Below are 13,165 nucleotides of genomic sequence, written 5' to 3'. Positions count from 1 at the left end.
ATTCAATGTCAAAGAAGTCAATAAGTATAGTCCTATCATGTTTCCAATAAGAAAAAAGTATATATGAGTAAGCAACATGAATGAATTCCTAACTCTACTGTGTTTTCACATGTTATATGGATTTTCCATTTAAATATAGCTAGTGTCCCGAGACACTGGGAATATACTTAATACCATACTATTTTTTAATTGAATGAAGGGGTTAAGAAATTGACTAAAAGCCAATTATAAAGAAATTATAAATATCTTTTTTCTTGCATGTTTGGTTGTGAGCCTTCCCTTTATGACTGAGCCATCTCTCCAGCTCATTTTTTTTTCTCATTAGTAAGTGGGATTGGGAATACACAGAATCTTAGAGTTGGTAAAGAACCAATGAGGCCCATAAAATCCAACTTCCCATCCAATCTAATGATCCCCTTTATCAAGCAAATTAAAGCATTCCTTCATCCTAAAGAACAAGCTGACAGCTGACTTGGCCTCATGCCCAAGGGAGCCATGCGCTTACCACTATGGTGGACATTGATAGGACATGTATTTGTATCAGCAGGTAAGGTTCTTGTGGCCCATAGCCTTCCAGGGATAGCCATGCATATACAAGTGATGTTTTAAACCCCAAAGCCTAGGCTCTAACCATGCATAGATGACAACCAAGTCAGGTTTTGTACTGAGTCATCTCAAGTTCTCCCAATAACTTTGTAGAAAGTTATTATATCCTCATTTACAAATCAAAACACCAAGATAAGATTTTAATCCCCTTATCCAATTGATACTGTTAGTTGTGGGCAGGGCAGGGAGTCCTGTAAAAATGTTTGTCACCCAGGATCAGCACCCCTGCAAGTCAAGGTAGAAATATATCTGATTATCTTTACTTTTCTGTGGTCAGGTGCATATGATTAAATAATTTTTTAAAAGATACATGAATTGCAAGTTACTTTTAGTCACACATTATTGAACGTGCTCAGCATTCTAATGGTCTGCGTGAAGTGCATAGGAAATATATAGCTGAGAATATAGGCCAGCACTTACAGGCTGGGAGAAAAACCAATGAAATGAAGCTCCAATATGCTGTTCCCTGTGAGCCAAGCTGATACTGGCTTCATATCACTTTATCTCATAGGTATTTCTGTTATCCACATTTATCAGTTGGGTGGGCAATCTAAGCACTCGAGTGTACACATATTACCCCATGCCACCCAAATAAGGAATATAAGTTTCTCTACCAAGCTGCCTTCTTCATGAGTGAGGGGAGAAACCGCTGGGAAGCACCCCGACTCCCCTGCTGTTGCTCCCTTGACTGTCCTTCAAGACGGTGTCTGGTAGAGCTTGAATCATTCCAGGACATTAAGTCTCTTCATCATTACGGCCAGAGATCTGCATTCTTCAGCTGAGGAGATTTTCCTTCATCGACTGAAGCCTTAAGATGTTCCCTTTGATTTGAGTCCAATGTTCCAACACAGCCCTCCTGACACCAGCTTCTCCACCCACATCACTCCCCATATGCTGACACCCAACCAGCACCATCTGTAGGACCAGAGATGTGCTTAGTCTCTCTGCTCTGAACAGGAACTCCAGCTCAGAAATGAAGGAACTTAAGGGCTATTGCAAAAGTCAGTTTATATGCAAGTACCAAAATCACACAGGCTGTCTTGTTAGTATGCACAGTTGCTATGGTTTATTATCAGCAGGTGAATAAATTTACTTATGCATAACTTTCATAAATAGTTATTTAAATAATTTTGTATAAAAACAAAAAATGCTAGTTTATCCTTTGTCGGCTCTTTGCTTTATCTACTATTTCCTATTCTTTAAGTCTTGAATGCCACTGGTATTATTGCTGAAAACAGAGTAAAAATACTGATGGGTAAGAAAACAGAAAGACATGGGCCAGCCCTGAGAGAAAATACCCGTTAAAGCAGTGGTTCTCAACTTTTCTAATTCTGTGACCCTTTAATGCAGTACCTTATGTTGTGGTGACCCCCCAACCATAAAATTATTTTCATTGCTACTTCATAACTGTAATTTTCTACTGTTAGGAATCATATTGCAAATATCTGATATGCAGGATATCTAATATGCAACCCCTGTAAAAGGGTCATTTGACTCTCAAAGGGTCATGACCCACAGGCTAAGAACCACTGCTACAATATTGGTCTTCACTTGACAAGTCTCCTATGAAAGATGTTACCACCTATTTCTAAGATATACTGAAGTCCCTGGGGATCAGCCATTTCACTATTCTTACTCTGTCTTTATAGCCATTGGTCTAGGCTAATTATTTCCCTGGGCACAATGACAGCTCTAGAAATAGACAGGCAACTTAATAGGACCAGCAATAGAACAATTCAGGGCTCTTTAAAAAAAAGTTGCCTGGGAAAGAAACTCTCATATCAACCCACAGAGAAAGGCCTGGAGCTGTGGCATAAGTCTTGTGATCATCGAGAAGGTAGGAACAGAATCAGGTTGAAAGACGAAGTCATGAAACATGAGTATATTGCAGAAGGCCTCAAGTTGAGCTACATTTTACATCCAGAGCCACTCATAGACTGTCTCCTTAGGGAAGCCTCTAAAAACCCTTTGGGACTTAAGGAAGTCGGGTTAGGTTTCCCACCATTAAAAATGAAAATAGACCTTCCAGAGTCCCATACATAAAAGGTCTCAAGGTCCCAATGTCTAGGAAAAACAGCAGGGAGGGAAGTCCACATTACTAATAATCTCCCTCTGTCTTTGGGGTATCCATGGACTATTAGCCTTTCTGCCTCTGAGAAACTCAAGATCTGAGGAAAAGACACAGGCCCATATCATTTTAAGTATCATCTGCATGCCCAGGTTCTTTTCTTCCCATCTCAGACACCAAACATATGATTGCCAACAATATGTAGATGTTAGGAACCTGGGCTCTTTCACAGAGATAGCTCAACCAAGTAAGAAAGAAGATGATGCTAAATTCCCAAAGGCAACTGTGGAGATGGTAGGCACAGTCAGGGCACACACATCTTTCCTGCTTTCAAACAGCTCACTCTTCCCTCCACCTTCAAGGTGTCTTCTACATGGTTATTTGAAAAAAGACATTTTTGAATTCTGTACTCTTTGGCTTCTGAATTATTATCTCTTTGGCTTAGGAAAGGCACTTACCAACACAAGGTCCCAGTGCCCTCTCTTACAAAATGAGGCTGTGTCTCATGAAGCTGTTGTGTCAATGCAATGACTCACACCCAACAAGTACAAAGAACAGTGACTGACTGGTGTGTCATGAGGACTGTCTTATGCTTTCATTTTCCACAGGACATTCTCATTCTCATGGGGCTGTAGGCCCCATAGTGGTAGATATATGACTTGTTTTTCTTCCTATGTGTAGTCACTGTCCCAGGCCCCAGCCTTAAAAGCATGTGTTGAATGAATGAGAGATGCTTGGCAGGGGGCCTGTAAAACTATTCATACAGTTATGTTTCATCTTGAAGTATTATGAATAGGTTTGTAATGATGAAAATTGAAGCCCTGGTATAGGATTTTCTGGGAGAGGACATTTGACCACCCCCATTTTGATGACTCCTATTAATACTTTATAAGTAAACATTATTGGTTAGAAGCCATTCAGGGAACCCAACTCTCAACCTGAGAAGTACTGCCATCCTCAGAAACATCTATCCTAAACCTGTCTTAGGGTCTAACTCCAAGCATTTTTCCAGGCCTCCATCATACAGTGGAGAAACCCAGCAGGAATTCTCATGCATTGAATGCCATCACACTGGAGAGAATTTTCTGGGCATAGAATTGTCCTGCAGACCCTAAAATTTGACTAGGATTCTTTTCCAATCCCCAGACTGCCATCAAGCTGGCCATGAGCTGTGAGCTGCCGAGACTAGGTGTTTCTGTTTCCAGAGCAAATTCGTCCAGAGTAAATATACACGTAAAGGGAAATTAGTTATGGGGAAAATGAGGGGAAAGAGGCAGTTGTGATGGAGAAAGAGATTCACCTTCAGAGAAAGCAAGCATTTTTATGTGATAAATCTCTCTACTATGTGGACTCACTAGTCCCAAGCAGTGTTAACAATTTCTTCTATTATCTTCTTGCTCTGACATAAGATTGGGAGATCAGAAGTGTGCGCAGGTAATTCAATTGCCTCTGCTCCCTGCCAAGCTGTTAAGCAGGCACTTCTAGCATTGCTCAGGCTTAGATCAGGTTTCCCAGAAGCTGCCAACATGAGGCTGATAAAATGAAGCAGAAGAGGAATGTGGGAAGACTGGGGGATGGTCTTCTGTGTGGAAGCAAACCTGGTTGTCAGGTACTTGTGAATCTATGAGATAGAAAGAAGTCAACCACAGGTACATGACATTCTGAAAGTAAGAGGACATCAGTCTTTCCCATAATTACTCATAGAAATAACAATTTGGCATTTATCTCACAGACTCAGAACCTGTTACCCTAACATTCACCTGTGTCACGACTTTATTCCACATTCATTCAACAACCATTTCTTGAGTATATCTTACATGTCTTTTTACAGTAAAAAGCTATGGCGGTCTGCATGCATGTGCATGCATGTGCAAGCACACACACGCACACGCGCACATGCACACACACACATGCACACACTCCCATGGACATGAAAGAAATAAGGAAAGTTGTTGGTATTTTAAAGGGGGGGTGGTCTTTAGGCATGAAGTAGGATAAAAGGGAGTGATGGGGTGAATATTTTCACAATACATCACATACATGTATAAAATTGTCAAAAATTAAGTTAAAAAAATTTAAAAGCTCAGTGAGGCAGAACACAGCATTGGAACACTGAAGATGAATAAGGTGGTATGGGTTTAAGAGGGATTTGGATATAAAATTAATAAGACTTGCTTGACTGGTGAGATGTGTAAAGGAAGCCCAGGGGTGCCAAAAGGCAGAAAGGAAAGGGAAGAAGCCATGTTAACTAGGATTATTCCCAGACATGACTCAGGATGTTGTAGTCACTCACACGGGAATGCAGCACAAAGTGAGGAAAGCAGGGGGGATCAATTCAGTATGGGACTCAAAGGGTCAATGTCCAGGACTCCAAATGCCTCCACAAATTCAGGCTCTAATTCTATCAACCACTGAGTCTCCTTCAGCCCTTTGCACCTGCTACATCTAATTTGACTCAAACAGGCAGAAACGGCCTTCCAAAGCACAACCCTGGATGCTCTGCTAGAATAACAAAGCTTGACAGTAAAATAATTCTTCCTGGAGAAAGAAGACAGAGAGAAAAACCTGTGTTGAGGGCTCACTCCCAGAAATTAAAGAAACTTGTACAAAGTCCAACCAGGGAACTGTATACACAGGACACAGACTAAATCTGTATGTCTTGATTACTTCCAGCACAGAATCCTTTCTTTTTACCTGTAATGCTTCTCTAGGAAAGAAGGAGGAGGGGGAAGGAAGAACTCTGTTGTTGAGAACCAAATACAACTTCCTACTCCTGACTTCACAAGCCCTTGAGAAAATGGAGGCATTGGTTGGAAGAGGGAGAGGGAGACATAAGTGTCTATAGCCTTGGGACCATGCATCAGGTTCTCAAGCCCTGAGGCCCTCTCTTTATCTTTATATGAACAGTGGTATGCAAAGTTATGGCAAAATAGGTTGCCAGGGCATGGCAAGATTACTAAGGTACAGTGTGACTTCAGACAGAGAGAAGGCATCTTGGGAGCATTCATGGGAAGGGTAGTCAATCATTTCCAGTGATATGAACCCAATCTGTTGGCAACATTGATTTCTAACTCATTATTCAAAAAACCTCTGGGGTCTGAGATGGAGCTATCCAGCTGTGGCAATGCAGCTTTAGGGTCAGATACTCTGGTAAGTAGACTTTTCTGGCTTCTTGACTCTCCTGATCCAGCCTTGCCCCTCCTCCAACTGTTCCTCTGAGATTTCTGTTCCCACTATTACACTCAACACAATTCTCTGCTGGAGGATGACAAGGGGCTACCAAGAATCCGTTCTCCTTTCTCCTATCTTGCTTTCTATTTGGAGAAATTTATTTCCCATTAATTTCAACTATATTCTTTAGGAATTTCTCACTAACATAGCTGAGGCCAATAAGAAAAAAGTAAGCACTAGAATTCTTGTGTGTGTGTGTGTGTGTGTGTGTGTGTGTGTGTGTGTGTGTGTGTGTTGGTGTGTGTGTGAATACTGCAGTAATCCTACATCTTTGATGCTGGAGGGTGGTTGAACAACTCCTTCATAGGAGTCACCTAAGACCATTGGAAAACATAGATACTTACATTACAATTCATAACAGTAGCAAAATTACAGTAAGAAGTAGCACAACATGAGGGACTGAATCAAATGGTCACAGAATTAGGAAGGTTAAAGACCACTGCTGTAGAGAGTAGTAGGTAGAACCTAACGATAAAGCCAACACAGCAAGTGACAAGAGACAGGAAAATCCAGACCGGGGTGACATTAACCTCACTGACATGAACCCTGAACCACCACCTTTATTGGTAATGACACTTTGAGTTCTACTTTTGTTATCTGTCAGTCCTTCCAGGCTTACTTTCATTTATACTCTTTCATGGGGTACTTGCCTTGACAAACTTGGCAGCCCCAAACCCACGACATCTCATAAAAGAATCTGTTCTGAATGTGACTTTCTGCAGACACTTGCAATGCACTTAAAGTAAACGTTTTCGATCTGGATTCCTCCATTCACTAGCTGTGCGATTTTAGGAAAGGTGCGTATAAAAAGCATGACTCTCAGTTTCCTCATCTGTGAAACAGGACAAAATATTTTTTTTCTATTACGAGAGAAATAAATGAGACAATGTAACAGCATTCCCTAGATGGGAAGTAGAGAAAGCTACTTGGGGAAAAGGTGGACAAGTATTGGGGCTGGGGAATGTGGCTCAGTTGGTAGGGTGCTTGACTATCATGTAGGAAGTCCGGGGTTTGATCAGTCCCCAACACTGCATTCAGCAGGTATGGTAGCCCATGTCTGTGGTCCCAGTACTCAGGAGATGAAGGCAAAGGGGTTAAAAGTCTCAGTCTCAGGCCATCCTTGGCTAGACAGGGAGTTGGAAGCCATCCTGGGCTACATGAAATCCTATATCAGAGAAAGAGGGAGAGAGGAGAGAGGGAAGGAGGGAGGACATGGGATTCACTCTCTGAGTATGCCAAGAACTCTATTGAGTCAATATTTTTGTGTGGGTTGAGTAAATGAATATGATCCACCCCATCTCTAAGTCAGAGGTGGAAACATGAGCCAAGCCCAGTCTGTCTGGTATGTAAAGCATCTGTCCACATCCCCCTTGGCTCTCAGGCAGCCTCCCAGCCTTCAGAATTGCAAGAACTTATAAGATACCTGGAACACACAACTCCATCCCCAGCATCCTTTATAAAATAGACTCAAGCTCCAGGCAGCCTATGTAGCTTGCAGGTACACTACAGCCCATGGTAAACACTCTGAACCGAGGAGGCTGTGATCGGTGATAATAGAATATTTTAGTAGCTGAGAAAATAATGGAATATTTTATTAAGCAAGATAGAAAGGGAGACACTGTACTTCTGACTCTGTTTCAAACAGTGGTGGGTAGGAAATCAAGCACCACACAGCAGCTATCAGAGAAAAGTCCAGCCTAAGGAATGGGGAAGGGTCACCCAATCATCTCCTTTATTGCCTCCCAGAGGCGAAATGTTTGGTCACCATGCATTACTCAATTGCCTGTGTGATGGTTACCTACCCTCTGATTATTTTTATTCATTAAGATGCAAAGGAGGCAAAGCCACCCATCTACTTCTTACCCTGTTTGCAGCATCAAGCAAGATGCTAGCAGAAGAGTGAGTTGAAATGAATGTTTAAATGAAAATTATGTATAGCCTTACATTTCAGCACCCATGTCGCCACAGAAATATGCAAGAGCAACTATTGGATGAAAGCTATATATTTTTTTTCATTTTTATATCCAGTGATATTAACTTCCAAGAAATCTGTCTCATAGGTTACCTGAAATCTTATGGAACTATATGGTTAATAATGAGACGAAGGAAAAGAGAGGGGGGGGAAGAATGTTTGTGAATCAAATAATTCCACTGGAAGGGATTATTCTATGATTCAGCAGAACATATTTCTTCATAATTCCAATATGCATTTTTATTCCATTCTAAGTAAAACATGGTGTTCCAATTTTATCCCCCCCCCAAAGTAATAGATTTTTGATACTACTAGTCCATCAGCATGCATTTACTGAGTACTCACTGTGATCTAAGTACTGCATGGAATGATGCATAGTCCCTGGTCTCCAACTAAATTAGTACCATCCTAGTAAGTGTATTATTGTTCCTACCAAATTCTAGAGCAGTAGAACTGTCATTTCCCCATCACAGTTTCCAGTTCCCTCATGCCTGCCTCTCCCCTGGACACCCCCTCCCCACAATGAAGCCAGCCCAGGTGCCTCTGGAAATTGGGAGGCTGCAGACAACATCTGGTACACTAAGGGAATGTGTTTGTCTCAGCCTTGCTCAAAATAGTATCTGACAAGCCTGAATCACACAAGTTCTAAAAAACTCACAAGAAATAACCTAAGAAATCTATAGCTGCCTCCTCCAATTTCACTCCCTGTCTGGCTGCTTATTGACTTCTGTAGCCTGTATCGACAACGTGCAACCCTGCTTCTGTCTGCCTGCTCTCATGCAGCGGTAACCAAAAACAGGGGGTGGGGGAAGAACATCCCAGTTATGATTCATGCCTGAGACCCTGTTCTCGAGCCAGGTACCAGCCTACAGGCAGAATTTCCAAGAAAAAAAAATTGTAAAATTTGTTAGAAAATGCCAGGGTACCCTTCCTTCTTTCTGCTCACCTCCCCCCACCTCCTCTTCCCTCAGGGCCACGTACTTCATCTGGCTCCCTCAAACCTCTGCTCTTTCCTCATTTAAGCTCCCAAATTCTACTTTTGCACTAAGAAAACACATCCACTATAAAGAGGATGGGGGAGAACAAGCCCCATCACAGCTCACAAACCTTCTGCTTTAAGGTGAGCTGAAAGACTTACCTGCCGAGCTTGAGTTAATTTCACTGCAGAAACGGAAGTGCAGAGTACAGATCCCTGGAAAAGCATAACCTTGGGAGTAGGGGCTAAAAGCAGTGAAGAGAGGGGCCACCACATTCCCCAAGCCCTCCGGTCCTGTGTCTCTGCCGGAGCCAGCAATTGATAATCTCACTAACACCTACAACAGTGTGCAGGAAGCTGCCTTCTTCCTAACTAACACCGCCCTCAGTGTTCGTGATTTTGCAACTCTTCTCTCACCCTTCAAATCTTAGTGCAGCGCTGGCGATTAGAAACCTGCACACATCTGGGGCCTGGGACAGGGTGCTTTGTGCATACAATGGGAGCTTCGGCCAGCAGAGAAGAAGACTCTCAGCAGCTTGCTCCTCTCCTGGGGGATTTACTTCAATCGGCAGGCTTGTGTCATGATAAACCTATCCCCTTTCTTACTGTGAATCACCAACTCAGGAAGTCACATGGACTCAAGATTCCCAGAATGAGCACTCTGTTCTGGGAAATACCAGGGATATCTACTCCCCTATTAGCCACAACCCTGAAATAACTGCTGTGATCAGAATGCATGACTAGAGAGGACATTTTGAAGCTGAGTTGTCACTGCAGTGAGCAAAGTAGAAGGCAGAGCAAAAGGCAGGAGTCTATTGCAACAGTTATCCCAGTTCCTTTCTTCCTATTGGTCAGTTCTCAGGTGAAAGGCAGTTGCAAATATCTGGATATTCTGAAATAAATGCAGGGGTCCTGAAACCACTTACGTCAGACCTATATAGAAACCCTAAGTCACCCAATGCTAGGTTAGATGAAACACAGAAGGATATTTTTAGATTGAACCTGCCATCCATTGCCATCTATTTATTCCTATCTTAGACAAGAAGCAGAAATGAGAGGGTAGAACATTATATATGGAGATGTCATTCTGTGATATGAACAAAGATAGATTCAGTTATTACCTATAAACCTCTCACAAAGACAGGGCATCATCTCCAGTTGTTTCTTAATTGTGTTAACTTTACTAATAATAGAAGTAGTTGAGCTTTATGCCATTGTAGGTACAGTTCACAGAATTTCCCGTGCTTTGCATCATCTACTATCCCATTATTTTTATTAGGTGTGTATTATTTGTTATTGTCTTAGTAAGAGTTTCTATTGCTATGATGAAACACCATGACCAAAGCAACTTAGGGAGGAAAGGATTTATTTGGCTTACACTTCCACATCTTAAAGGAAGTCAGGACAGGAACTCAAATAGGGCAGGAACCTGGAGGCAGGAACTGATGCAGCGACCATGGAGAGGAGCTTCTTACTGGCTTTCTCCCCATGGCTTGCTCAGCCTGCTTTTTTATAGAACCCAGAACCACCAACCCAGGGATGGCACCACCCATAGTGGGTTGGGCCCTCCCCATCAATCACTAATTAAGAAAATGCCCTCCAAGTTTGCCTACAGCCCAACCTAAAGGAGGCAATTTCTCAATTAAAGCTCCTTCCTCTCTGATGACTCTAGCTTGTGTCAAGTTGACGTAAAACTAGCCAGCACAGTTATTTTCCCAATGTCAGAAATGAGTGCATAGGGTTTTAGAGACACTAGGTCTATCCATGATCAGAGGGTACTAAGGATGTTTCAGAACTGGAAAGCCACATAGCTATCATTTCAGACTCTTTAACTGTCAGGCTTTACCTCATTGAACATATGCTCACAGTAAACCACTAAGTCCTTTTTATGTTTTATATTTAAAATCTACAGCCATTTGTGTGTGGACCAACTTCAGGTCAGCCCTAGGCTGTACAAAAGTCTTGTTAAGGAATATACTCACAGACTTGAGATCTGAAAAGGAACAAGAAAGTTCCTCATAATAACAAACTACTTTAAAACACTTGGAATTGAACCTTCTTGATTAAAATGCATATAAATACAAATTTCCTATGAACTATCATATATATTTAATCAATGGATCTATTAACCCACTTAAAATTGCTGTCCACATTGATGAAGGTTCTCACTGTTGAATGTGAGGTTTTTAAAATTCTAAGCAATTATTTATTCTGACTTTTTACTAATTCAGACCTTTCTGGCTACCAAATGGAAAGTCCTGCTTATAAACGTTTTCTTCAAAATGTTAGCTTATTCATAATTGCAATGTCCTCAGGGCTGACAGAAAGCACCACATCCCTCATCTTATCAATATTCAGAAGAACATGCATTGATTATAAGCAGGTCAGTGTGCAGAGCATACAGCACACAGTGTATAATAAACCATGCCACACACAGAACTTCATCATCCATCCAGTGATTCATCACTCACTACATGCTTTGAGACAGAAACACCATTTTAACAGGTCCAGTGCCTCCTCTAAATTGCTGAGGTATTAGAATCTAGCAACTAGGGATATAGTCCAGGTTCTACAACTTACCACTCTTACCTAATTGAGACCTTAAGATTTTTCAAAACTAATAACCTATGAATGATGAATATGCTGTGCTGTTCTCTTGTTCTGGGTATCCAAAATCTATGTTGAAATGTAATCCCCATTTTGGTTGTATTAACCTTTGAAAAGTGACTAAGCCACAGGATCTCCACTCTCAGGAATGGATTAGCATCTTATAAAAGAGGATCAGGAGATGATGTTGTAATAATTGTGGCCTTCACTAGACACTGAATGTACTGGTAACTTAATGTTGGGCTTCCTAGTGTCAGAACCGTGGTATGTAAATTTCTGTTGCTTATAAATTACCCAGGTGGCTACAAAAGTCTCTCAGTGGTAGAGTATGTCTCTGAAGCCCTGGGGATTAATCTCCAGCACCATAAACAATCTAGACCCATACATTTTCACCATAGTACAAATGAACAGATAACTTTAATCATCAGACTAGGAAAAGGTACAATGCAAACTAGAACATAGTGAGGATGAATTGTGACAGTCCATCACTAGTAATCACAGAGCAGTTGGCATAAGATCCTAGCCTTGCAGTCGAGGGGAGGTGGAGGGTGGGAGAATAGGAGGAGGAAGAGAAGTGAGAGGCCAGAATTTATAATAGTTCTGCAACTGTGGTATCTAACTAAATAGTGATGAAGTTCTCATCCACAGAGTATGGATGAGGACAATCCCATACCCTGTAAAGCTCCCTAAGTATCTTAATTGCATCCATCAAGCCTATTATGTACCATCAAGCAATCTGTCATTTATCATACATTTATCAAATACTTCATCCAAACTTTTTCAAAACAAGGGTATAGACTTCCATTTCAGCGAAGACAGCAAGACTTAGTTGCCTCTGTCCCTTCTACTAAATCCAAGCATTAATTGTTGATGGAGGCATGTGAAGTCTCTTACTTCAGTAGGTTTTGTTGTCAAATCATTCATATATAGTATACTGTCTTCTTTGTAGATTAACCCTTTTGTCATATAATAATTCTCCCTAGATCTGCTAATTGTTTTTTAATCTGCAGTCTAATTTGTTTGAAACTAGAAGTGCTACTCAAGATTTCTTCCCATTTATATTTCCATGATGTATTTTCTTATAATTTTACTTTTACCCTACTCATGCCATTTTATTAGAAGTAATTGCTTTATATAGGGTATAGGGTTGGGTCATGTTCTTAAATAGAGCTTGCTATTTTTTTTATTTTATATATGAGGCTTTTCCTTTCCATAACATTAGAGAACAGGTGTACTGCTTATTGTTTCACACCCCAACAACTGATAGGACAGTGAGACAAAACAAGCAAACAAACAAAACCCCAAAAGAACACAGAACAATTCCATCAACCAAACAGAAACCCAACAATTGAAAAGAAATGATTCCATAGAGAATGTTTTCCAGACAGACACTTAATTAAATTAGAAAGAAAGAAGTAAAGCAATTAAAAAGAATTTTGAACAAATCAAGATACACCAAAATAATACATGAAACAAAAAAAAGCTCAAGAAAAATAGATAATATACTACAATGAAGGAAAATAAATACATAACATAAAATGTGTGACATACCAAAGAAAGTAATCCTAAGAAGGAAATTTATTTTATAAGCATACATTAATACTATGGAATAATAGGTTTCAGTATGACATTTCATATATGCACACAATGTATTTTGACCATATTTACCCAATACACTCTCTTGTAGCCTTCCACTGATCCCCAT

General features: G+C 40.8%; 1 protein-coding gene across 31 annotated transcripts in view; it reads right to left on the bottom strand.

Annotated features, from left to right (window-relative positions):
- The window catches only part of Nrxn3 (neurexin 3), a 1,610,845-nt gene that overhangs the window by 1,377,353 nt on the left and 220,327 nt on the right, over positions 1 to 13,165 (bottom strand). The window contains exon 1 of one of the 31 annotated variants that reach the window (XM_036206295.1): positions 9,016 to 9,179. The exons of 29 other annotated variants lie outside the window; for them this stretch is intronic. The gene's annotated coding sequence lies outside the window, so the exon portion shown is untranslated. Of the gene's footprint in view, positions 1 to 9,015; positions 9,180 to 13,165 lie in introns of those variants that run through there. One more of the 31 variants, XM_036206294.1, reaches the window with a different exon arrangement.

Source organism: Onychomys torridus, chromosome 14, assembly GCF_903995425.1.
Source record: "Onychomys torridus chromosome 14, mOncTor1.1, whole genome shotgun sequence".
NCBI classification, from domain to species: Eukaryota; Metazoa; Chordata; class Mammalia; order Rodentia; family Cricetidae; genus Onychomys; species Onychomys torridus.
This window is presented reverse-complemented; position numbering and strand designations above follow the sequence as displayed.